Source organism: Rhipicephalus microplus, unplaced genomic scaffold, assembly GCF_043290135.1.
Source record: "Rhipicephalus microplus isolate Deutch F79 unplaced genomic scaffold, USDA_Rmic scaffold_48, whole genome shotgun sequence".
NCBI lineage: Eukaryota > Metazoa > Arthropoda > Arachnida > Ixodida > Ixodidae > Rhipicephalus > Rhipicephalus microplus.
The window spans coordinates 243,745-271,715 of record NW_027464621.1 but is presented as its reverse complement, the minus strand read 5'-3'; the positions used below and the strand labels follow the sequence as shown (position 1 = coordinate 271,715).

Here is a 27,971-nt window from a genome sequence, read left to right as displayed (position 1 = left end):
AGACCACATATAAAGTAATACCAACGTAGATTCATAAAGCCAATTCTGAATTTTAATTCTGGCCATTCAAAACCATACAGGGAGCCATTGCGTCAACTGTTCTGGGTGCCGCTATTCAGAAGTTACGCGAGCACCTTATGGCGCATGCATTTGATACACAAGTTGCTCGCCTTGCAAATTCTGGCTTTCCGGGTGACGTGATTTGCTCCTTGTCGGAAAAACTTATTTCAAAGATCGAGAAGTTTTATCATTGTGATTCTAGTGCACCAGAAATTAGCAAGAAAAAGAGGCAGGCAGTTATCCCATACATACACAGGATAGCACATGGTTTGAAAAATGTTGATGCTCGTTATTGCATAAACATGTCATTCTCAGCACGTAATAAAGTGCATAATGTGTGTACTTTGGTGGATAGAGCATTGTGTCAGCAGCCAGGGAAAGGGAACAAATGTGTCTCCAGTCATGTCCACAGATATGCTCCTTGCACTACTGGTGTGGTTTATGGGATTCCGCTGTCTTGCAGCTGCAAATATTTAGGTGAAATGGGGCGTTACATAAACGTGCACTTAAGAGAGCATGAGCTAATGCTATCAGATGCTAAAATCACGTCTAATTTGGCAGCTCGTTGTAGGCCATGTGGATGTGTGCTCAGGGCTGGGCAGAGATGCCCAAAAAAGTATTCTGGAATACAGATATCGAAATGCATGGTTTGGAAGCATAAAATACAGATACCGAGATAAATTTGTAATTCATGTGACAGGATATTTCAGAGATACGTTTGCAAAAAGACAAAAAAGTATTCCAGAATACATATACTAAAATACTTTTCTCTATGTTGGGGATAGTTATACTCCATACAAACATTTGTTATGTGCAGCACATTGAAACTTGCAAATGAAATTTATTTATTATATTTTCGGCATTCTCCGAGTGTCATTAAGGCATTACAAAGGATGCTTACACTGCACATAATTATTAATAACCACATATTTACAGATATCAGTTGCAATAAAAAACTATGCCATATGAGAGCATCAGTCACACGCATTGTACACTGAAATCCGGAACTCAACAGCAACAGTATTAGTTATGCTAGAAGGACCATAGTTCAAGCGAAGTGCTGGAACCATAAACAAACGAACTTCCAGTTGAAGGTTTAGTGTTTTCTAGAAACATCTTAGAAAAGGCAGAAAGAATTAAGAACAGACAAAACAAGGAATGCGAAAGGAAACTCAAAAAGACCTCTTTCGAATAGCTGTTTGGCCATGCTGGCGTTTTTCAGAAATGCTCTGCAGAAAAAAGTATCGTAGATGGCACACGGCACCAAATTCTTTGGGTGGTTTGTGGCTTCCGCAATAAGCTTCAGTTTTTCAAATGGGCGCTGCAAAAGAAAAGTGGAAAAGAAACGAGAAAAACAAACACTACTCGTTCAATTGGCATGAGGAAATACATTTAAAAAATGGCGCCCATTGTGCAGTATACAATACTCCTCACAATGAAAATATATGTGCTGGAATTCAATATAGCAGTATAACATTGTTGTCACACTGAAGCAGGCCATCATTCAAACACATTCCAGTTCTGCCTGAAGGAGCACAATGGGATGCGGGTAGCAAAGCAACTAGCTCGCTTTCAAGAAGGTAGGAGTCAGTTTCGCCCTCAGCAGAAATGTAGAAATGGTGGGTGCATATCTTGTCGTGGACTGCCAAGATCACAGCAGAAATTTTTTTCCCCATAGTAAACACGTCTCAGCTCATTTACGAAAAAAAAAAAAGTAACGGGATACCCGTGTCCTGGACAGTATCGCGATACATGCGATACACCGTAAAAGTATTTCACTACTGAGATACAAATACATTTTTGAAAAGTGCCTCGATACAGCAATACAGACACTCAAACGTATCTCTTAAATACTATTGCGATACTACCCAGCCCTGTGTGTGCCCCACTTGTAGAAAACAAATATCAAATATTGACATGTTGATTAGCACATATGTGAAGTAGCCGAAGCATTTTTGATTAGATCTAACAACAAGTGCATAAGTATTTCATGTAACACTCGTCTAGATGAAGAACATAAGGTCTTAGAGAAGACATGAATCATTCTGTGTTGTAACAAATGTGTACATGTGCACAGTTTTGATGAGTCAATATTTTCTATATATGTTCTTTCCTTTTCCAAATAAATTTCAGTTGTGAAATCAGCACTGTGACCCTCTCTGACTGCTCCTAACCCGTTCCTTTGTAAAATATTCTACGGTGAACACTCACCAATTTGCCTAACTCACGATTCTGCATCTTTTATTTACCTATGGAATCGGGGAAGCTGTTGCGGTCTTACAGATTCCTTTTTTCCACCCCATATTCAAACATCAGTGCTTCAAACGCTACCCCAGCTTTTATTGCAGGTGTCTGAGTACTTTCATTGTGCTCCACGTGTCAGAACCCAGAGAAATAAAACACCAACAAGCATGTGTGCATTGTGTAAAAAAAAAGGGGGGGGTGAAAGAAAGGATAAAGTAAATTTTGCTGTACGGTTTCGTTGTTGCGACATTGTTGTTAGTCGTTGTCAAGACAAGGTTGCATAAAATACGTAAGTACTCCTTTTTGCTGAAAAGTATATTTTAGACATGTAGAAATAAGACGGGGATGCAAATCATTAGTAAATACAGCAGTCTAGGTCAAGGTAAACTAATCCAATCCTAAATGGCCTGCAGGCTATAGCCATTATAATGAACTAGAATGTGCTCCAGTAAGCCAACTGGCCGGGCTGCCGCATCCTTGTTTTATATGAATGCCGCGAGATAGCGCCACCTTTACGTTTCCTAGCAGCATTGGCTGCACTGTTGGACTATCGCAGGCTCCTTCAAACTTGCAGCTGCAGTTGATTTTATTTGTGTGGTTGTGTTCTGGTTGTTCCAAAAACCAAACAGCCAACTTCCTCAGTGCCTGGGTCACAAGTTTTGTTTTGACCAGATACACACATATTTTCATATTTACCACATACACTCGCAACATAATGAGTGTGTGTGCAAAATGTGTTCATTTGTTTTATATGAGTGCCTCATATTTTATTTTTTTACCCCTAAAGTGTTCTTTCCACCACACATTTTTCCAAGCAGACATTATGGTCATGGAATTTGCTTTTAATCTATGTGAAAAACCTGGAAAAATCACTGAATTTGAAAAAAATTAAATTGATAAACACCCTGTTGTGGCTTTGCTAGCAAGTATGTTAGGAAACAGACACATGTGTAGTATGGAAGTGTGCAATGTCACAGTCATGTACTGTCAAGAAACGTCACATACCTACGCTTGAAATACTTTCCTGACCTTCCAAGTTTCAACAGATGTGTCAATGACACATCACTTCTTTCCTAGCATAAAATGCTTTCAAGAGTCCACATCTATCAGGACTCCTGCCTGTGATCTTTTTCAGGTATTTAATCTGAACTGACATGCCCTAATACTTGCATACTTGCAGAACAATCTGTCAAATTTGTCCATACACTCTTGACAGCCTGTAAATTCACTCCTAACAGCACCCCCTCCACTCTTCCAGTATAGGCCAAAAGGGTGATTACTTACAATACCATGCTTGTGGAACATTACTATCTATGAATCTTACAATTGTTTGGTGAAAAAAATTAGGGGACCCTCAAGGTTTGAGTAGAACACAACAGTGATATCCTTTCTCTAGTGCATACTCCAACCACCTAGTGCATACTTTTTGCAGGGAAACATTATTCGAAAAGTTTATACTGCAGATTATTACTACATAATCAATGTTTAAAGTGGCTTGTGCTAGTAAGGGTTTCGCATATAGTTGCAGTCTGCGTAATGGATTTCTAAATGGTGGCTAAGCGAGCTTGTTGATACGTACACATAGTTACTTCGAAGAGCGCAGAGATGGGACACAGGATAGACCACGCAATACAGGTACTGGGTAGTATGCTTTAAACGACGAGCAGCTATGTGCATGAAATGTTTTTAAACTTTATATGCACCCAGTACATGGTCCTAAAAGAATACTCCAGTAGCATTTGTGCCTTTTGTTTTTCGTGGCTGCTTTAAACAACGAAGTCATTATGATAATCACACGTTCTGAAGGCCAGTGGCAATGCACATTTGTACCATGAAATACTGCGATATTACATGTTGTATTGGAAAGCGTGTATACTAGACGCGTGTATTTGTAAAGCATGAAAATTATTTTTGAGCAGGCACAATGCTTTGTGGTAGAATGCCTGCTTGCCACACAAGCAGCTTGGCTTCTATTCTCACTCAGACCTAGAAGGTTTTATTTGTTATTCTTTTTATTTTTATGTTTTTATATCATGGACCAGGTGTAAAGTGAACATGGAGAATTTCATGCACCAAAAAAATGCCAACACTGCAGCTGTACAGGTGGAATCACACTTGTCCAGAGCAGCGGAGCACATGGCTCTTGTTAGCAACGGCTTCTATGTCACCTTAGCTACATGCTTCTGTTCACGCTTAAATTATCGCACAAAGGCCTAGCACGCTGTATGCCATGTTAGATATTCATACGGCGTCGGCATTAACATATTTCTGCAGAAAACAGCAACTGGAGCGGTCGGCTGGGTGTTTTAGACAAGTGTGATTCGATCTGTAGAAATATTAAATGATTTAACACTCCAAATTTAACTTTGTTGTGTTCGATTCAACAGTCATGATTTGCAAAACTGTCTATGTTTTAAAAGTTTACTAATGTTTTAAAATGTTAAGTACACCAAAATAAAAGGAAAACTTGTGCAACAGTATGATACACAGCATCCGCCCTGGCACATTAAAAGAAAAGACTTGAGAAGTTGTGTAGCGCAGCTGGCTACTCAGCTCCAGGAATGTGCTAGTACCAATGAATACTTACCCTTTCTTAATGGTTCTGTGGATTTCGAGGGCCTGATTATTTCCTACGGCCAACCAATTTTTTAAATGTACATTTCTTTTATGTCACTGGAAAGCTCGTAATTCAGAGTGTCTAATCACGCATTAGCAACACAAAAAAGGCAATGAAACAGTTTTCACCAAACGTTGTTGCTGATGGAGTCTTATATGCAATACATGTTGAAAACAGTGGCCTAGAGCTGTTCACTGCATTGGTACCAAATTCTGCCATGACAGAGTGCACGAGCGAAGTGCTGGAGAGATGGTGTGTGCATGCACTGTGGTTCAATGCAGGTTTTTTGTTGCTGTGGAGGAAGCTCCACTGCTGAGCATCAATTTCGTAACCTTTTGATGGTTAATAGGATGAATGCATCCCACTTTTTCCTCAGTAAAACTTTCTCTGCCACTTTACGTTGCCATCAGCACAATGCCTTCCAGCTGTGGTGTACCAGAAACATTAAGGAAACTGAGAAACTATATATGGCACATTTACAATGCATGGTATCAGTGATACGTTGAGCTTAAAATCTTTTATTCTGTTAATATTTTTTTTCAGCCGGTGTCATATTGCGTACCAGGTAGCTAAAGTTTCAAATTTATGGTATTCTTCTGTTCAGATTTTTTAGAGAATTTTAGCGTGCAACTATAGATTTTCTTACTAAATTGCAAAAATTATATCTGCCTAAAATCATTGTGGAAGTGCACTCGAATGAAAAATGAAGCAGTTCCTTGCATAGCCTAACAACATAGCATACATGCATAACTGTTTTTTCATGTTTGATGGATGTCACGAAACAGCACATTCTTTGATATTTTTTATCATTATGAGGAGAGGCAATGAGACCAAAAGCTATGGCTAAGACACTGTTGCTAAAATTTCGGGCCAAAGGAAAAATATGGCAAAATTGCTGCTTCATACAGTCAGGAAGCCAAAGAGAACACGAATATTCAAGATCATCAAATCATGCAAGATATATGAGAAAAGCAAATATGTCACACCTGAATGGAGTTCACAAATATGATGCAGCATTTGTAAACGCACTTACAGCATTCAGTGCATTGACACCATGTCGAAGTGGCTTGCCATGATTCATTACCACAATTTTAATTACTTGCAAAAATGCAGGCTTAACTGAGATGTTTGCCCTTATTCATTGCAGATACAAGACAAGACATGCATAGACACAGCTTCGTTAAATGTGAATGAAAAGCAATATTCTCCTTTTTCTTTATTTTCATATGAATGCGTGCACTCATCTATGCCTGCTGTTTTCTCCTTGTTTTCATTGAGTTTCAATATTATCGACACCTACCGACAAGACAGACACAAGCTGAAAGGGTACGTGTATGTGAAGACCTTGGGACAGAGCAGCTAGACTCAATGCCACAGGCAGAGGCGCAGAATTGTGTAGAAAATCTGAAATTAAGGTTCACTGCAATTTTTTTCCCACAGTTTTAGAAGTGTTCCTCTGTATGCTTCCACTGGGTCTTTTTGGGCAAGAAATTTGGCAGCAGAAATACAGCTTAGTGCCCTTATGAGACAATGTGACATGTGTTGCCCCACTTATTCAAAGATGCTTCATGGGTCGGTGAGCCACATGCGTCCCACTTTTTTCTCATAAATTGATGGCCATATTTTAGTGAAGGTTGTGTCACACTATTTTTGCATGAAGTTCTGCAAATTTCTGTTATTATGTGAAAAATATCGATGAACTCACGAAGGGTAAGTTAAACTGCATAATAAGCAAAATTGAAAGTGAGAATGCAATATATATACTATATAATTTTAAGCCAGATTAACGATTGTCTGAGCTGCAGCAGGCAACGTGCAGAAATTCTCCAGAACTCGATACTAAGCTTTTGCCACGAAGCGGTGCAATGGCACAGCTGCTGTGATTTTCAAACACCATTTCAAAGTACATATACAACTCAAATTACTCAAGGGAAAGGGAGCTTGACTTTATCATACTTCTGCATGTTTCCAAATAAAGAAAGATCTATTTACACTGCCTAGCCAGTTAATTGCTGTACCCCTAAACAGACATAAAAGTGAAAGCCATGACATTTGGTAGTCTAACAATGGACCTAGGGATTTCAACATCACACCAATGTGATTTGGCATAAGCTGTAAAAGCTTATTCAATCAGTCATACATTGTTACCCTTTTATGCCAGTTTTAACGCGATAGTTTTAAAAATCTCGTGGGCATCATTGATTGTGAGTGATGAACCTTGTGAGCAACCGGAAAAATCAAGAAAAATGCAAATAAAATAAGTAATAAAAAATTTCCCAGTTTGCGGGAGGATCAAGCCCAGGCCGTTTGCATGGCAAGCAGGCGTTCTACCACACAGCCACACATCTGCTTGGAAATTAAGGAACATAACTTCATCTGCTTGAAAATGCAGTGAAAATAACGTTAGGCTTTGCAAACACATGTGTCCTGTATACTGCCTTCACAATTCAATATGTAATATCACAGTAATATTTCTTGATACAAGTGTGCATTGTAATCAGGCATCAGAACATGTGATTATCTTAAGAACTTCATAGTTAAAAGGTGGCCAGCCATAACAAAACGCACACATTTTACTGCACACATTTCCTTCAGACCACATAGTGAGTGCATACCAAGTTCAAAAAGATTTCATGCACCAAGTGCTTGAAGTACGCACTAGAGCCAGGGTATCGTTATCGTGTTCAATTCTCGAAAGTGAACCTTAAGGGTCCCCCAATTTTCCTTTCTTAAGTGATGGAAACGAAGCATTATTCTAACCATGGATATTTTTATGCCAGCAATTAGACTAGTAGGTTAGCTCAGTGAGCCATTTTTGCGTTTATATCAGGTTTATTTGACTCAAGGAAAGCAATATTATTTTGAAATGGCACTGTATGCCAAAGACCTGACATGCTGTCTATTGTTGGACATTAATCTCCAGGTATCCTCGGCCCTCCCTCTTTCCCTCGAAGGGCCTGTTTTTTGTTTGAGAAAAAGTGGCAACCCTGGTGACACCAAAGTGTGAAAACAGTATAAAAATATTGAAGCGGTTGTGTAGACAACAATCTACAGACAGTGAGTGGCATACAGAATTGACTTGACTGTCTTCAATGTGTGTGGGGGGGGGGGGGGGGCATAAAAAAAGCTGCTACAAGGCCAAAACAGATGCTTTAATTGCAGTGGCAACTATGCAAAGGGGCAGCTGGAAAGTCTACTTAAATGTTCCAAACAAGAGCGTCTTTAATTCGCTGTAGTTTTATCTCGAAGGAATAGGGACATGAAAAAAAAAAAAGAAAACCTAGTCCTCATATATTTGAAACAGGCACATATTGCAAGAAGGCTGTTGATAAACCAGGAACAAGTTTAGCCATGCCTTCATTGTTGTCAATTGTGAGCACACAATACATACAACAGCGATACTTTTGGGAAGCACACCTTGATGTGACCGAGGTTAGGGGCACAGGCTTTCACCCAGGTGCCGGGGAAGGAGACACCTTTGAGAAGCTTCTTGACGACAGAAACACACGATTTTTTACATATTTACAGGTGTAAAAAACACAAGGCGTCGAGATGCGCTTTTACAGGAGACAGGACTGGCCGTAACGGAGGCCACAGAGAGAGCCCTGAGCGCACACGCGACGCGCTTTTCATATCCTCGGTCCGTGCATGCGCCTCTCCTCAAACGCGAACTGTCTGTCCCAGCAACGGTGATGCGTGTTCCCTGCAGCACACCCAGACACCTCTTGCGTTTTTGCTGGGCGCGTACCACATTTGGCTGGTATGCCAATGAGCGTCTATTGCAGACTGGGTCCTTGCACTGCCAGTCATTCATAACATTTGAATGGATACTGGCAAGCTAACTGGCACCTCCGAACCTGTGCAGCTTTAGAAGACAGGTCCCATCTGCAATGAACCACTTCTTAGTAGCAGAAGAAAAGAAAACAAGAATACTTCTTGGCTTTTTTTTTTGCTTACCCGAGGCAATATTCGAACGAGCGAACGTACAATTGAAAGCTGAGCATAATAACTCTTCAGCTATTTACGCACGGTGACAGAAGAAATCATATCCTTAAATAGTAAATAGTATAGGGGGTGGGAAAGGCAAGGGAGGATGCAAAGGAGAGAGTGAAAAAGAAGATGGGAGAACCATTAGAAAGAGGAGAAAGAGACAAAGAGAAGGGGAGAAACCAATTGCATAGAGAGAGCAAAATAGACAAATATATTGACTAAAAAAAGCAGGCTTGTACAAATACTCGAATATTTGAAGGAACAGTACTGTATTCAAACTCGCTTCGACTCGATTTTAAATTATTGAAAATATTGAAGTATTTGCAATGAACAAGTAGTTAACAATGATCTGCACATAACATCCTGTAAAGGTAATTTCACTGCAGTATAGAATGGTATGCCGTGAAAGCACCTATCCAAGGGAATTCGCACTGCCGCAAAACCTCTTCAAAGTTTAAGGGGCACTGCACCACTTATTGAATATGGTCGGAAAACGCGGCCAATCGGTAGTGAAGACTCCCGACAACACGTGAGCCAAATATTGTTGCGCAGCACGAGGCCAGAATTTCTCAATAAATGTTCAAATTCACCTGAAGATTGCTTTCCTTTCACTCGACAAATTGCGCTACAAGCTCAAAAATTACCTATCACAGCCATTGTATCAGCAATTGGCTGATTCGAGCATGGCACGTTGGACGTTACTGGGGCAAAGCTCACTTGGACTATAATCGAGTCGTGAGTTTGAGTGAGTACAGCTGAGTAATATTACATGAGTTTGAGTTAGAGTGAGTCTGGCTAAGGAAAATTTTAATGAGCTTGAATCCGAGTGAGGAAAATATTTGCGAGTCTGAGATGGTGAGCCCTGAGCTCAACGTATATTTCTTGGATGAGCCTTAGTGAGCACCACATTTTATTTTTAACCTATGTTCCTATATATCCGCCTATCAGCATAACTATCGACGTCATATTTGCTTACATTGGTAATCAAGTCTGTTCAAGCATACATCAACACACAACCGTTCATGCGGGTATTGAACAGAGGCGCAAGCTAGGAGATAAGGGGGTCGCCAAGACCTCCCTTCACAAACTCGCTCACGGGACATTCATGGCAAAAATTTCTGATGTGAGCTGCATATTTCATAAAAATATTTTTATTGGATTGCGACTAGTGACAGCTGTTCACTCACTCAGACACAGGTCAAATTGCGAGTCTGAGCATGCCGAATTGAGTAATATGTTGGTAAGTTTGAGCCTGAGTGAGAGTGGTTGACAAACAGTTTAGCGAGTCCCAATTAGTTCTGTTGAGCTAAATTTCAGTGAATTTGAGTTCGAGTGAGTTTCCATGGTGAAACATATTTCTTGAGTGAGTTTGAATAGGTTCCACTTTTTCTACCGGCCTATGGCTACTGCTCTCAAACATCAACACTACATCCTTGGGCAGCATTGAAGCAGCTGCAGCCATTCAGCCATCATGCCTGCGATGCAGGATCGTTTTACTGAGGCAGTGTCTCGTTTCAGGAAAGGATGACCCAGTTTTTCACACACAAATGTCAAACATTTAAAACGAAAGTAATTTTAAATAAAAGCAAAACAACCACACTGAAACTGCACCCATTACCAAACTACTCAGACAAGCAAAGCTTTGTAATTAAATGAAGTTCTGCTGAACATTTGAAACAAAAACAGTCACTAGTAGTTCCAATGCTGGTGTCATCCACAGTGGCAGACTCACTCTTTGCAGGTGTATTTGTTGGCTGAAGCAGATGAGAAGCCCAATTCACCCATAAGTCATGGAGAGAAGCGCTTCAGTCACAGTGTGAAAACAATCTCCAAATGTGAGCAGAGAGATCAGAACATCTGATAGATAGAGCTGCAAGAGACAGGATGTCCCTTGCAGCTTCTGTTTCTTCTTTCTTTGTCTAGTTGTAGTGCTGTTTATAGCAAGTTCATGACGTATTAACAAGCCTGCATTAACACTTTATATCAGACAGATCTACCCATGCATGCACCATGGTGGCTGGTCACTGCACCATCGTTGCTGGTGACCAGAAGCAGGAACCCGCTCGCCAACCTAGACGGCTGAGTCAGCCTCCCAAAGGCAGGTCAGGACCAGGACATGATGGCTGACAGCAGGTCCTTGTTATGGTCTCGTGAATGGTAACCAACATGAGCACTGCACTGATGTTACACGCACATCACAATGTCTAAGTATATGCACTGACTTAAATTTGGGTGATGTGTAAAAACCACTGGCCGCTAACAGCAGCAAAAATATGGTTGTCACTAATATAAACCATGACTATATGCCTGTTGGTCCGCGGGCATAACTGCCTGTACCATGATATGAAGCAGCTTTGTGCAACTTCACATCATGGAACGTTTCTCTATCCGCCACCTGAGAACGTGCTCTGTAGCGGTCAGGCTCCGCCCAGAGAGTTAGACAGTATGAAACTAATACAGGCAATGCTGAACTGCTGCCTCAAACTGCAGCCAGCCTAATGGAATCAAACTTTGCCATAGAACATTTAGACTTTTACGAGAAATGATGCTGTTTTCTAGGGAATGTTCAGAATATGAACTATTTGTTAATGCATTAAGAACATCTTACATTGTAATACAATCACATAAAATTTATTTACAGTTGGAAAAGTAAATTTTCACCAGCTGCCTGCATTAGCTTTCATTTTGCCGAAGTATGTGTTTCCACATAGCACAGCTTAGAAAATGAAGTCAGGCATTCAATCACAAAGGAACAAATTTTCTTCATTTGAAAGGGACGCTAAAGGTAAAAAATTTCTCCAGTTCGAATGATGAGTGAAAGTTTAGGAATGTTTAAACGTCAGTATTATCTACAGGGCTTAGTTCACCAAGAAAGAAGTAAATGTATGATAAGGCTCGAGTCACCCATGCAATATTCTGCGAACTCTGTAACTATATAAAATGACATAGTCGAGTCCCAGAAAAAGTAACTACTGAAACTGTCCACAGTAGAAAAGACGATTTCAGCGCATTAAAATCTGATATGAAATGCTTATTTTTTTATATGTAAGGTTTAACGTCTCAAAACCAGCATATGATTATGAGAGACGCCGTAGTGGAGAGCTCTGGAAATTTCTACCACCCGGAGTTCTTTAACGTGCGCCCAAATCTGGTATGAAATACTGCTTGGTTCTTTCTATTTGATTCTTTGAACTAAGAGCCGCCGACAAGACTCATGGCTAGCTTCAATCATCCCCCTAAAACGGGGGAGGGGGGGCAGTGAAAGTTCTCTCAAATTACCTACCTGTGCCACAGAAGCTTCTCCGAAGTTACTGACTGGTGTCTGCTCATAATAGCAAAACTTTACTTCTACCACGCCTGCTACTACTGTATTTCACGCCACCTAAGGGACAAAATGTCAAGAAGACCTACTTGGAAAGTTGTTTAAATACCAGTTGTAGCATGCTGACCACTTAATATATAACTTCTTTTTGAACAAGGCATTTTCTTAGCACGGAACAAACAGTGCATTACAAACAGTGAACCAACAGTATGCCTTTAGGGCCCCTTTAAAAAGGTTTCATACATTTATATACTTAAACATCTAAAAAGGTTGCAACATGCTAGGATGCTCATGGTCCCTAAAATATACCGCAAAAAATAATAACTTTCTGGCCTGCGTTATTCACACAGTTCATTTTATTGACCGATAGGCATCCAAATTTATTAACTTTTTCCTCAAACCACTTAGATTTTAAAAGCAAGGTGCATATAGTATAATGGTTTGCATTATTTTCTGGATAAATAACGCCTGCAGAAAGTTATCTCACTGGATAACATGGACCAAAGAATGTCATTTTAAAATTCTTTGTGGAGCAGAAGAACTAAGAATGCTAATGATGATGACCGAGTATAATAATAGCCTAGAGTTGGAATCTATAAAAAGGTCTCAAATCAGCAGCTATAGAACTATATGGTTTCAAATTAAGGCTGATTTTTTTAATGGTTTAAACATGTAATATTACTTTAGAACAAAAAAGCAACTTGATTTTGGTTTTACCCTGGGCACTTGCATTGTAGCAATAGGGAAAAGCACCATCTCATTGTCTGCAAGACATGATATTAAATGCCTGTGCATTAAGGTCTTATCAAAAGCAACGGTGCACGGGTTGACGCCAGATGCAATAGTGAATGCATTAGCAATGGCAAAAACGCCACAATCATAAAAGTTCTCTTGACGCTGTACTGCCTTAGCGTGAATAGTGAGAGTGTTAGAAGCTAGACTCATTATGTTCATAACTTGAGTTGCTACACTTGGCATAATGTCCTGGTCTAACGAATCATACAGAAAAACACTGTTTGTAGGGGCACCATAATTTATCACTGTAACCCAATGCCCAGGAATATGCAGAATTTGAATAAAGTTGTCTCGCTTCTTAAATTTCAAGCTCTCCCCAAGAAGAACATCCTGATAATTGCACAGACCAGGAAACTGACGCGAAATAATAAATTGCGCTGCATTTACGATTGCATCTGACAGCCATCCTGTGCCTCGTAAGGCCACTAAATCAGAGGAACTTATTTTGTACGGTTTGCAATTATTTGGACCACAAATCGCGTCAGCTATGGGGTCACTAATTTCTTCCACTGTTCTACCAACGACTGTCACAGGTGCCTTCTCTTTAAATTGAGAGTTTTTCAAAACATGCAAACGTAGTCTTTTTTCTCCCCGCTTCGTATCATGTGCACATCTCTTACTTGGTCGGCCGCGAGCGGATTTAACTAGAGGTATGCTAAGCCCTGTCAGTTTCTGTGCAAAAACACTAGGCAAAGAGCTAGTGTCTGATGTCTTTGCTAGAACCTGACATACCTTATCATCATGCGAGGCTATAGTAAAGTTAATTTCATCTTTTGAATCAGATTTAACTTGACCAGATTGCACTTTCAGTTCCGATTTATCTTCTGTGGAGCCCTTCTTCATAGTGTCATCATCTATAGACTTGGCCAATAGATAGTCGTTCAGGTCTACACTCCACGAATTACTTACTTCTTTTGACTTTTCTAAGCCTTTTCCTTCCCCACTAACTTGTTCATTACTTTGTGCTATTTTAGGAAGTGGTGAATCATGTTTCTTATTTCTAGGGTAAGTAACAAGATTTTGGAAAAAGTCCTCACACTCGCTCCATTTTTCGCAAAGTTCAGTTGCACTACATTGGGCTAGTCCATTAGCAGCTTCCTTTGAAAGTTCCAACAGACGTGCATATGCATATTTATATCTGGCCTCTGAGTTATCAAGTTTTGACTGTACCTTTTTTACCATGCTTGTGGTTAAAATGCTTAGTTTGTCTGGTGACACTGTCTGGTCGGTCTGCACAAAATCAGATTTAAGCCAGCGCTTTGACACACAACTTTAATCAAACAGTTCCATATTATTTTTTGATCTAGCTGCAAGAATGTGCCTGCAGGGCAGCTGGTACTGCGCATTAATTGTGCATATGCATGTCCTCATATTATTAGTAACTTCATAAAGCTTACTGCCAACAAAAACGGTGCATTTGCCATCAGAGACAACACAGTCTCCTGGATATTTCATAAACAGCCCATATTCTTTACATACCAATTTTCTAGCATATTTGGTGCATTTTGCTGACACCTCAATGCAAAACTTATCAGTCTTACTGGTGTCAATGCAAGTTCTCATTTCTTTATATTGCGTATGGCTGAGTGCAAGAGCATCATGGGTCACATACCTTATCAGAGCTTTCACTGCTTCCACTAAGTGCATGTCACGTGTTAGATAATTTTTTAACTTTTGATTATGGCTTTCCATTCGATTGTTAGTATTATTTCCTAAACTACATGCATTTGCACGATAAGCATGAACCAACATGATCTTGCAGCTGTGCCAATTTTTATAAAAGTACTGCAGAAGGGCTTTGTCATCTTCAAGTGCTTCTTCCAAATTCTGCAAGTGCTCTTGATATATATCTACGGTATGTGCAAAAACCAGTTTCGTAATTATATCTTTAACATACTTCTTATCTAGACTGTTTGACTTATGCTGCATCATTTCCGTGTGTAAGTACTTTAACACGTGCCACGAACACAACAAGATTCTACATTTGGGCAGAAGCTGTTCAATTATATTCATTTCATTTAAATCTTTGTCCATTACAACAATTTTGCACCTCTCCTCTACGACAGGATTCAAACAAAGAAATGTCTCTAGGAAAGACTTTAATATTTCTGATGTCTCCCGCTGAACAAATGCATTACATACAGGCCTCCCATGGCTTGTTCCATCTTCACACAGAATCGAATGCAAGATATACCCTTCTTTATTAACTTTATACGTACCATCAAAGAACAACACTTCAGGGTATTTTTCTAGTAACTGGGCCATATGCTCTGATTGAAGCAATATGTACAAGAGACCATTTTCTGTATTCTTTTCAATATGAACCTTCCACCCAAAGTTTTCCGAAAACAATTCGTTGATTTTTTCTAACAGAAGGGCTCCATGATGAGCATTGTTCTGAATTTTTTGAACTGTTCTATGCTTCATGTTTATAATATCATGAGAAGTAACATGTTTTCCCGTTTTCCTCAGAATGGCATCCTTTAGGTCTTTAGGTTTCACATTACAAGAAATCAACTCCTGAAGTTGCTCTTTTTCAGAAGCACTTAATGCATGATTATTATTGTACCATACAAAAATCTCGGGACCTATTTTATGGTTGTACACATCCGCTAAATTTACAACTTCATAATAGGGCTGTAGGGAAACCCGCAGCGCAAGCCTAAGTTCAACGTTACAACCTGTACCGTTGAAGCGTTGATTGGGTCGAATATTTTGTCCCCTCGGATTTGGATACCCTGCGTGGCAACAGACAAATTTAACTCGAACATAAGGAAAGTCTGCTTTGTTTAAATCTTTCTCAGTACACAATGGGTTTTTATCTGATCTTTCAATACGCATCGGATGGAACCCTTCACTTTTCCATCCTTCAAAGCTAGCTTTAAACTCCTTATAAGTGCTGAATGTGCTTCCTACAGAAAGATTTCCTCCACCTGTGCAAATATGGCTGTGTGACAATTTTGCTGATGTTGCTTTCTGCTCCTGTTCAGGGTCTTCACCACGACGTGAGGAAGTACTGGTGTCAGCCGCACTGCAGTCCTTGCGCAGAGCTACACCTTCTGACTGGGGGCTCAACGTTGATGTTACGCCGCAGGCGTCGAGTGGCCCACAGTCAGAAGGTGGGCTCTGCTCAAAAGCAGCAGAGCACAGTGGCACGGCAGTATGCCCAGTCTTCTTCACTTTGTGCTGCATCCACACACCACCGACAAGTGCAGGAGCACGCACAGGGCGCCGTTTTACTTGAGCGAAAACAGTCACAGCTGAAGCCCTGGTGCATGCCACTGCAGTTATTGGCAGTGAAGGGTACCCATGAACAGTGTCTGTTTCTGGGACCTTAGGTGTCACTGACATCGCACTGTGACATTGTATAGTAGCAGAATCAAACTTCCGTGCAACGTCCGACCACATTTCCTTGCATGGCTGTTTTCTGGCACGACAGGCATGAGAATTTTGGGACAGGATGTGACAATGAGCATGTACGCTAAATCTGAGTGCGCCATCAATGAAGTCGATCTGTGTATAGGAGCGAAAATTCAGCCAGGTAATGGTAAAAAAGTGACGCATAGGGAAAAAACGAGGAGCCCTCAAAAATGAGGGCGAGAGAAGTTCAGTGTGTGTGTGCCTCCTTCTTTCTCTCTTTTCTTCTCTCTTTCTCTTTGAGAGCTCGCCTTTTTTTTCTTGCTCTGTTCCCTGTTTTATCTTTCCTCTTTGTTTTCTTTTCTGCCTTTGGATGCATCACTTTCTACATTCTTTCCTTTCCAGGTGAAAATACTCCACGGTTTCAGTTCACTTTAACTGAAACCATGGCTGTATACAGCTGGGACTAAGTACAAGCCAACAGATTAGCAACATGTTGCAGTTGGTCCCAGCATGAACCACTCGAGTCTGAAAATGAAACCAGCTGGCCTGGAAATCGAATCAGCTGGAATCATTTGTTATAATGAAACCAGTTGGTGTGAATTATTATTATTATTATTATTATCTTCCTTATGGCCATTCTCTTCATCCCAGAATAGCTATAGTGCAAGGCAAATAAGTGATAAGGGCTCACTGCTTTCATGATGGTTTTTTTTTTTACATCTAATGCTGACAACATTTACAGTTCATTGTATGTCAGTACAACTTTCATTTCAAAAAGGCACAGAGTATTTCAAGCAGTGCAAACAACTAAAAAACAGTTTGTGTAAAGCACAGGACATATGCATAACCAAATATTGCTGTGTGCTGCATCGAAGTTTAAAGGGACTGGCACTCCCTTACCTCCTATTGCCTAGCACCTCTCTGCCAGAGGAGGACATGGCACTGCAATTTATAGAAAGGCATAAAGCTACTCTGAAAATGTCTAACTGCTTTACCTCATACTGCCATCACCTGATCTTTTGGAGATAAGGTAAGGTTGCATGAAAGACAGGTAGCCGTGCATCAGTCATTCCCTAATACGTACCTCCTTCAAAGATCCAAAACATTCCCGGGATGTCCTGAAATGACGAAAATATTCTTGTCCTGTAGGGTGTGCCACAAGACTGGCTGATATATCTGAGTCCATTAAATGCAGTTAAAATATGTAGGTTTCTGTAAAGACATTATAAATACTGCCTTGAACAGTGTAACAGTGAAATACAGATTTAATGAGTAAACTGCAAATCAAGTGCAATGTTATCAATGCAATGGTAATAATAATAATAATAATAATAATAATAATAATAATAATAATAATAATAATAATAATAATAATAATAATAATAATAATAATAATAATAATAATAATAATAATAATAATAATAATAATAATAATAATAATAATAAATGAATATATTACTAACATGATTATAGTAGTATTGTTTGGTTTCCGGATACAAAGTAACTAATTGCGAGGATTAAAAGGGGGTGCACAGGAAGGTAATGAGGTATATTTATAACAAATTCAATCTAACGAATTCTCCTACTGAGTTGCAAACGAAAGCTGGTCTATTAACACTACAATGTAGGGCAAAAATAGCAAGACTAAAGATTTTGTTTCAATTATTTCATAGTGACATAAACATCGACACGTCAAAAGTAATTTTTTTCTGTCGTTTTAAGTTAACACGTTACAGGCACTCACAAACACTTAATAAATACACTTTCAAATCAAGTTGGTATAAATATTCATACTTCCCCCAAACCATAAAAGAATGCAAACCAAATAAGTCCTTTTGGTACTGATGCCTCATCTTTCACTGTGTCCTTATATATGGTACAAGCATCACGCATAACCGAGAGAAGAGAAAACAAAGAAAAGAAGGCAGTATTTGCCGAACAGTATAATAAACAGCGCTTTCTTAAGAATTACATAGAAACTGCAGTTGGGTAAAGATAACTAGATGGCGCTGTACTCCTACTCTCAGATTGGCTGCATGGGGGGGCTGTGCCTGTGTATGCATAGAACGACGGATCTCTCACTCTCCTTTATAGTCACCATACGTAGTGGATCGTTGGTGGAGCATGAACGAAGCAGAGTGGCGGGCACGTTAAAGACGCTTGCGCTCGGCTCCTTTGGCACGCGTCTCATCGGTGTTACCCATGCGTCATCTGCATTCTCGAACGCGATCGGACGCATAGACGCATGCATGGATGCACGCTTCACCCCACTCATCATCAATCACTCCATGAATATGCTGTAATTTTTTTAATTTTCTTTTTTTCTTCTGGGATTTAAAACATTTACTATTATTTTTCATTTTAACTCGCACATATGTTTCATTTCATTTCATTTTATTACCTTAAAGGTCCCCAGGGGGACATTACATAAGGGGTGGGGTTACAAAAAAACGTACAAAAAAGCCATGAATTAGCTTGAAAAATGGCTTGTGACGCTATGCATAAATGTTGATGGACAGGCGATTGCTGCAATATGGTGGGGGAGGTCATTCCAGTCTTTTGCTGCACGAAGAAAAAATGAGGCAGCAAAAGTAACGGTGCGGGAACGTTGACGGGCAACTTGAAAGACATGGCCAATGCCATGTCTTTCAAGTTGTAATACCACTACTATTCAAGTTGTAATACCACTACTATATTATTTCTTATGTTGTAATACCCCTACTATTATTATATTCTAACAAAGCTTATTCAGCAGCTAAGTACGTCTATATCGCCCTACATTTCATACAACACTACGCAGTATAGATTTAAAACTACGCTTCAAAGTTAGACTCCACTTATTTACTCATAAATTTTGCCATTCTCTTGATGTAGTGATTCATAGACTGAATTATTTTAGAATTTTCTAACACATTTGACAAGGTCAGTCACTTTTACTTTAAAACTAAGTCATCTGGACCTTGGCACTACCGAACAAAGTTTAGTACTTTAAATGCTTCGCATAAAATTGAACTCACTTTGTGCTCAGCTAAGCCCAGCTTATTTCTCATTTTAACTGCCAATGCCCCTTCCTTGCTATCATCTAAATTTCGTCATGATTTGCTGATAATAGTGTTGTCACTTGTGAAATTACTAACAGAAACTATTTGTAGCACATGTTATAGATATATTGCTAAAAAAATAGGGTGGAATTAATCTGAAACTCCCGCACTAACTATAAAGTTAGTGCGGGAAATATACCATATTCTTTCGTCACGATCGTAAAAATGCACGTGGCAAAGGCATACTGATCGCCACTAAAAAAGAACTATCATGCTATCTAATCAACACATCTTCACAACTAGAATCATTATGGGTAATATGCCGAGCTCCTCCCGAAGCAATAATACTTGGCGTATGCTATAGGCCCTCTCGAACTGACCCAGACTTCCCTCGCAACCTAACGAAATCTTATCCCAGCTAACTAATAAACACCCTAACGCACGTATTCTGCTTTATGGAGATTTTAACTTTCCCTCCATTAATTGGCTCAATCAGGTTTCACCAACCTCGGGAAATACTGAAGCAAGAGAATTCGTGGATGTTTGCCTCAACTTTAACCTCATCCAACAGGTAACTGAACCAACGCACGTCACTAGTGAATCCTCAAACATTTTAGACCTGGTACTAACAAATAGCCCCGAAAGCTTAAAATGTATTGCATACTTACATGAAATCAGCGATCACAAAGTCATTCATACCATATTTAACTTCACCCCAAAAATACGCCCCATTTTCCGCAAAACGATTCACTTGTATGATAAGGGTAATTATGAATTAATTAATCACATGTATGATAAGGGTAATTATGAATTAATTAATCGTTAAGTACGAGATTTCCTACCATACTTCGAACTCAATCTCGGTTCCTGTTCTCTCAATGACAGCTGGCTAATGCTTAAGGACAAGATAACTGACTTGACTAATAAATTCATCCCCACAGTGAGCTTTACTGCCAATAAAAATAAACCATCGTTTTCCAAAAGTTTGAAAACACTTGAAAATAAAAAAAAGTGCCTCTTCTGAGCTGCGAAGTTTATAGGGTAATGCATGCGCATGGGGCAAGTACTATGCTGCGGAAGATGCTTATTATGCTGAAATTAGAAAAGCGAAACAGACATTCTATCACAATTATTTATCTAAAATTCTGTAATCTAACCCTAGAAAATTCTGGGAAATCACAAACCCGCAACTAACACGAGACATCACGCTTACAAACGATAAAAATGAAGACGTAAGCGACACTATTTGTGCCAATATCTTTAACACCGCGTTTTCATCAGTGTTCACTAAAGAAGCCAACGTACCGTTTCCTACGCCACCTACTACGACATTACCAGTGATGACCCCTGTTGTGTTATCCGTTAGTGGCATTTCATCACTCATTGACAAATTAAAACTTTCATCATCAGCTGGCATAGACAATATTAACTCTAAATTGTTAAAAAATACTAAGGAAATTATTGCAGTGTACTTTTTGATGATGTTCTCATTGTCACTCGAAACAGGAATTTTACCAGACGACTGGAAAAAGGGAAAGGTCATTCCAGTCCATAAATCAGGTAACAGACAGTGCCCCCTAAATTATTGACCCATCTTTCTAACAAGTGTCCCCTGCAAAATCATGGAACATGTTATATATTCACACATCATGAACTTTCTTAACACCAACAATTTTTTTCATTCTTCCCAGCACGGATTTTGTAAATCATTATCCTGTGAAACCCAACTTGCTATATTTATTCATGATATACACTCTTCTCTCGACCGTCACTTTCAGACCGATGCAATCTTTTTCGACTTCGCAAAAGCCTTTGATAAGGTACCGCACAAACGCCTACTGTTAAAACTTTCCCAGCTGAACCTGCACCCCAACATTCTTGCATGAATCACACAATTTCTTACTAACTGCTCTCAGTTCGTCTCCATTAAGAATACCCGTTCTAGCTCCCTCCCAGTAACATCCGGCGTCCCCCAAGGATCTGTACTCGCACTCCTCTTGTTCCTTATATTAATGATCTTCCTGTTAATGTATTTTCCTATATCCGTTTATTTGCCGATGACTGTGTCATCTATCGCACAGTTACTAACATTTCTGATCAAACTACACTCCAACAGGATCTAGATCTCGTGCAACAGTGGTGTGATCTTTGGTTAATGAAGTTTAATTCCACTAAATGCAAACTCGTCTCATTTCAACGCCAGCGTAATCCTTTACCATTCTCATACCTAATCTCTAATTCCGCTATCGAACAAGTTCAGTCATATAAATACCTAGGCGTCACCTTAACATCTGACCTTTCCTGGAACACACACATCAACAACATCATATCATCCGCGAACAGATCCCTTGTTTTTCTAAAGCGTCATTTGCGTCACGCACCACTAGACATAAAACTTCTGGCTTACAAATCACTCATCAGACCTAAACTAGAATATGCAGCACCCATCTGGAGCCCGCACCAGATATACCTAATAAACGAAATATAATCTATACAAAATCGTGCCACTAGGTTCATTCACTCTTCATATTCATACGACATAAGCATATCATCCCTAAAACGTGACATTGATATTGCTAATCTTTCTGTGCGTCGCCGCATCGCCAGCCTCTGTTTGTTTCACAAGTTCTTTTACAGTTCCTTCAATCAAGCACCTTACATCATCCCACCAACGCGCATATCTCACCGCACAACCCATCCTTATTCAATCACACGCGCACGCGCTCGCACTACTACTTTTGCTGCCTCATTTTTTTTTCGCACAGCAGTGGACTGGAATGGCCTTCCCCGTGACATTGCAGCCATCACGTGTTCATCAACGTTTGCGCAAAACATAAATACATATTTTTTGTCAGAAGATCACTCTCTGTAACCTCCATTTGTTAACCCACCCCTTATGTAATACCCCCTCACCGGGGTCTTTAAGGTAATAAAGTGAAGTGAAAGTTAGCAATGCTAACCACATGCTTGGCTTGTGCCAGAAATGCCGCACCACTCCTTCCTTTCTGAATGTTAACGTACAATCAAACCAAAACATGTGCAGGCATGTGCCTTCAACACATTTTGTAAACAGATTTGTCCAATGCCTATGAACAAGCCTTACCAATGCCTTTTGGCCTGTTTGACACTTCAGGGCCTTCGATGCACTGTAAGGGCACAAGAAAACTTGTGGGTCTTAAAAGTGACTTGTTTCAAGACTTTGCAATATGATGGTTGATTGAAAGTGATAAAATACTGAAGTTGATAAATGAGTTAGTTGTGGTGTCTTGTATAATAATATGCATACTCTGTGAAAAAGAAGCAAGCATGCAAATTAGTAAATTCATAATGAAAACATAATGACATCAGTGCAAGATTGGTTGTTGTGGTAACTCACCTGCAGTTTGATCATAATTATGGAATATGAATGTTTAACTATCTTGAGTTATAATGAACTGGCATTTAGTTTGTGAATAACAGTATGCTAATGAGCATGTACATATTCTTGTTTGGTTGTACAACAACAGCGTTAGGAAATATTTTTAAAGAATGAGTGGTAAAAAATCTGTGGCACAAGCCAAGAACATTATTAGCATTGCTTATTTTGTAGTCAGCCTGGACATTAGAGAATAATTTAACAGACATCTGCCCAGCCAAGTATTTAAAATTACCAAGGATGTTTCAAGGGATGACTACATAATAATTGCACCTGCATGCATGAGCTCGTGTCTCTCAAGTTTCATGCATGTGCTTCGTCATGGCAGAGCACGGTGCAAATACACCCAATGGTTGTCGGCCACTGTTTGGTACACAAGTTGTGCAGCAAAACGAATTTGAAATAAATTTTAATACAAAATGTTTCATTGCTATTTCCCAGTTGATGTATTATTTCCATTGCAATATAAAAACAAGTACATCAAATACTGGCTGTATCTCCCTTTGCAGCTATGATAAGGACTCCTAGCAATCTTAAAAGTAGGAATCGAGTATTTGGCGAAAACATCAAGCCCTTAAAATCTACAGTAGTGTTAAGAAAGGGTAAGTGACAATTGTATAGGTAGCAAAATAACTTTCCTAGAGCGAAGCAGCCAGCTGCACTAGATAAGCTGTCATGTTTAATGCCTATAACCTGCCAGGGATGAAATTTACGATACTTTTACACATTTTCTCTTTATTTCAGTGCACTTAACATTTTAAATGTTATTAAACTAGTAAAAAAGATTTGGTTCTACAAATAATGGCGACTGAATCAAATAGAACAGTATTCAACTTGATATGTGAAATCGTAGAATATTTCGCACACCCTTCGAATTTGGCAGTTTCAGAATTTCCCTGGGACACATATTTCTCCATATGGGCTTTCCATGTTTTCTAGAGAAAGCTTCTGGGCCATCATTGTGAAATAATTTTTTAATTGAGCCATCATAGCAAGTGTTGTACTTCATTTGTTTTTTGCAAAGTAGTTGTAGGGTTCACATATCTTTATTTTCAAGAAATATGAAATGAATGAATGAAAGTATAGTTAGGCAGCTAAGTGAATGATATAATGACCCGTATGGACTATGACCACTGGAAGGGTGGAGCGGGTGTTGTTACACGTGGACTTACAGGCTGTTAAGGGTAGATAGACAAATCTGGCTGATTGTGCGTAAGTATTAGGGCATGTCAGTTCAGATTAAATACCAGACAAAGATTAGAGGCAGCAGTCCTGATAGATGTGAACTGTTGGAAGCAGTTCAAGCTGGAAAAGAAGTGGTGTATTTAATTGTGACACATTTGTTGAAACTTTGAAAACCAGAAAGTTTCTCGAGCAGGCAATGTTAAGTGATGTTTTTGATGACTGTGACATTGCACACAGTCACTCTGCACATGTGTCTGTTTCCTTATATATTTTCTACCAAAGCCACAAACAAAGATAGATGGTAGTTAACTCGTGTCCTGTTTTCTGTCTTATGCAAGTGTCATTCTGCACTTTATTACCTTAGAAGTACTTGTTGCTGGGCAGGTTGGTATAACATTATTAGGGAAAATTCTAGACGATGCGAATGTGTGGTGCAGTGTAAATATTTTCTGTAGTTAAGCTGCGACTGACGCTCTTTTTCTGTGCTTTTTCATTTTTCCAGTGGTGCTTAGGCATCTATAATTTTCCCCCTTAGCTTAATTACCTCCCTGAAGCTATGCATCATCTTGCCCATTAACAACCATTGTTAAACTATTGTATGTGGCATTGTTGATGCAAAATGACCTTAGAGTATATGTAAAGCTCCTGCAGGATCACCGGCTGAATGTGACAACCAGTTCACAATTTATAGGACCCGAAGTATTGACATTTTCAATATATCTGTTCGCACAGTGCTTCATTGGAGTCATGCAAGCTTAAAATATGGTGCTCCCACAGAGAAATTTTTCTTCCTGTGCTGTGACCAACGGGAAAACTATGTAGACAATAACGAAAAGAGATCACAACTAGATTTAGCTGTGTGATGTCTGCCTCAATAAAAATGTAATAAATTAATGCAAGTGTGCTTATATCACCATGGTGTTGCCAGTTTATTACTACATTTGATATGAACCTCTGCTCGCTCCACCATGGTGTTCCTAAGGGTGTACACAGTCTTACCTCTGGGACAGCATTGCCAGAACTAATTTCACTGTCACAATCTTGAACAGGTGTGCAACAAGCATGCGCCAGTGTAGAGAACACAAGAGAAGTAATCACTGCTTGCATGTTCAAGGTCGTATGCATGCACACCGGACTATGATTTTGCAGTGTCTTACATTTTGAGTGGAGTATACATCGTGATGGCTGGAGCAGTCTCTGTGGTCACCAGCTAGACAATCACAATGTGCATATTGTACCACCTTGCTCTTAGTTATGCGACAGAATGGTTTTCATAAATTATTTTCTTGTTAAGCTCAACCTGCCCCATGACAAACTGTATGTTTAATTTTAGACCATTCTTGGGGAGCTATTTTTCTTAATAACTAAAGAAAACCCGATGAAGTGAAGCATGAGCTTTTAAAAGGAAATTTGCAAAACATGCACAATCATCTCCAATACCTAGCCTGAGTATATCTTTCAATAATAATGATCATTTTCATTTTAGAGCACATATCTGATGGCGCAAAATCTGGAGTACCAAGGAGTCTGTCACAGGTATTTTTCACTTCTTTATTGGGGGCCACGCAACAATTTTAAATTATTCATGCGATATACTAGAAGTTTACTGCAGTGTGAATCACTTGCCACAATTAAAAAAAATAATTATGGGGGGAACATATGGACTCTTTGCAAAGGTTGAAGTTGGTGCTGATGCAGTCTGTCGCATTGCCAGTAATGAGACAAAGCACGGCGCATCGCATTAGGCCTAATAGCAGTGCTACGCTTCCATTTCACACACACACACACACGTGCGTTATGTATGCTTTACTGCAATACACTGCAAGCACTTCCCCCATGACACTGCTGTATTGCGGCAATGTTGACTTTTAAAAAGACCTTTACGGGTTAGCAATTGAAGCTCGACAATGCTCCCAGCAATGAAATTTCTATTTTATTACATTTTTTTTTTCATTTCTATACACTTGCCTAAACTAGTGTTACCAGTCGTCCCGAATTTTGCTGGACTGTCCAAGACTTTGCCCGCGCTGTCCCAGTCGGGACAAACGTCCCCGATTTTTTCCGGATTGTTCAGTAAACGAAAAAAAAAAAAAGAAACGTTTTGCGTTATAAAAGGCATGCCAAATAACGTGCGTCCAACTGATCACATGGACAAAGAAATGTTGCTGTGGTTAGCTGCAAGGAACTTTAAACACTTCAGCTGAACTTTAGCGTCAACTTTTACTAGAGCATTCTAGAGCGATAGGAAGTGTCACGAAGAGCACATAGCAAAACTTAGTGCCACAGCAATAGACCGACGCAATGAAGAGAAGAAATAACAGATTTGTTTGGAAGGCACCACAACAAAGAAAACTTATTTTCCTCACCCACACACAACTACCTTCACTGTTGGTTACCCCAATCTAAACACACACTGCTAAGCAAACAAATTGCCATCATCTGCGACTGCTTAATAAAGCCACTCGGACAAGAACGTTCTCTAATTCCAACTTGTGCATTCCGTATCTATCTCGCGCACTTACGCAAGAGCAAGCTTCAACGAAAGCGTTGGCACAGTATATACTTCCTCCCAAGTGACACCAGCTGTTTGATCGGTCCTCAAGCAACATGCATGCACCTACCATACATCCGCGTAGTACATGCGTCAGACCAACATTCACAAATCGCGTTCCAAAGGCCTGTATTTTATGCTCGTTATCATTGATTGTAGATTTGGTGGCAAACACTTCGGGCTGGTAGGTGTTCCGTGCTCCGGGCGAATGACGTTAACTACTCGATAAGCACGGATGAGAAGCTCCTGAACACGGCGACATCACAGGAATTAACAAAAGCGGCAGCGACTCGCGTATGAATCACTTTCTAACAACAGAAAGCGACCACGACCCCACGGGCAGAGGTGGTTCTCGCCATTTCAAACAGATTACAGTCCAATCCAACACCAACATCGGAGAAAAAACATCACGACTAGAATACGATGAACCCGCCACAGACTGTGTGTCACAAGCTAGTGAGGAACTCTACCTGAACCACAGAATAAAGAACGCCTAAATCGCCTGAAAAATGTTTTCCAACACACCGATTCTAACGCCATCTATTCATACACTTTAAGCCAAGTCAAGCCGGTTTTAGGCGGCTATTGGGTGAACCGAACGTTTTTGTACAATGAACTAGCTAGTTCACTGTAGTTTTTGCCTCGAAAAGGTTCGTGCCACCGGGTGAACCGAAACACTTCCTTAATTTTCATTCGCACCTTGACTTTAGCCACCAATCAGATAACCTCCTTCTAGTTAATTCTACCCGCTTAAAGTCTATTTTTCCCTCCCTGTCCCTAAACCCCAATGCTTTGAAAAGCTCTGCGCCATCATCCTGAACTATAGGGCGAAGCCCTTTACAGAACATTATCAAGTGTTCGGCAGTTTCCTCCTCCTCTCCACACGCACTGCATACCCTTCGTATTTGGCCCGATATGTCTTGGTTCGCAATACTCCCATCCTCGCCTCAAACAGTACAGAACTACCCCGAGTATTATCAAAGATCCTTTCCTTGGCAATTTCCTGCATAAAAGTTCGATAGATCTCTAGTGCGGACTTCTTAATCATGCCAATTCTCCACATGTCAGTCTCCGTTTCCTTCACTTTCTTCTTAACCGATCGTTCTTTTTGGTTTGGCCACCTGCTGTTTTCTAAGTATTTACCAGTCAATTTCCTAGTTCACTTCCTCCATTTTGTATCGACATTCTTCATGTACAAGTAGCTGAAAACCTTCCTAGCCCAACGCTCCTCCCCCATTTCTCTCAATCGCTTCTCAAGTTTTATCTTGCTGCTAGCTTCCCTGCCCTCAAATGATGTCCATCCCATATCACCTTGTACTCCCTGATTTGGTGTATTCCCATGAGCTCTTAAAGCAAGCCTACCTATTTCACGTTGCTTAATTTCTAATCTT

General features: G+C 39.9%; 1 long non-coding RNA gene across 2 annotated transcripts; it reads right to left on the bottom strand.

Annotated features, from left to right (window-relative positions):
• Positions 1-30: 30 nt before the first annotated feature.
• LOC142788210 (uncharacterized) lies at positions 31-27,174 on the bottom strand. Of its 2 annotated transcripts, XR_012889281.1 has the most exons (4): positions 22,533-27,174; positions 17,473-17,600; positions 1,243-11,089; positions 31-523 (listed from the first exon to the last, which is right to left on the bottom strand). It is a non-coding gene; the product is annotated as an uncharacterized LOC142788210 (long non-coding RNA). The 2 variants fall into 2 exon arrangements; XR_012889280.1 differs by having other exon boundaries at positions 31-11,089.
• Between the last annotated feature and the right edge of the window lie 797 nt (positions 27,175-27,971).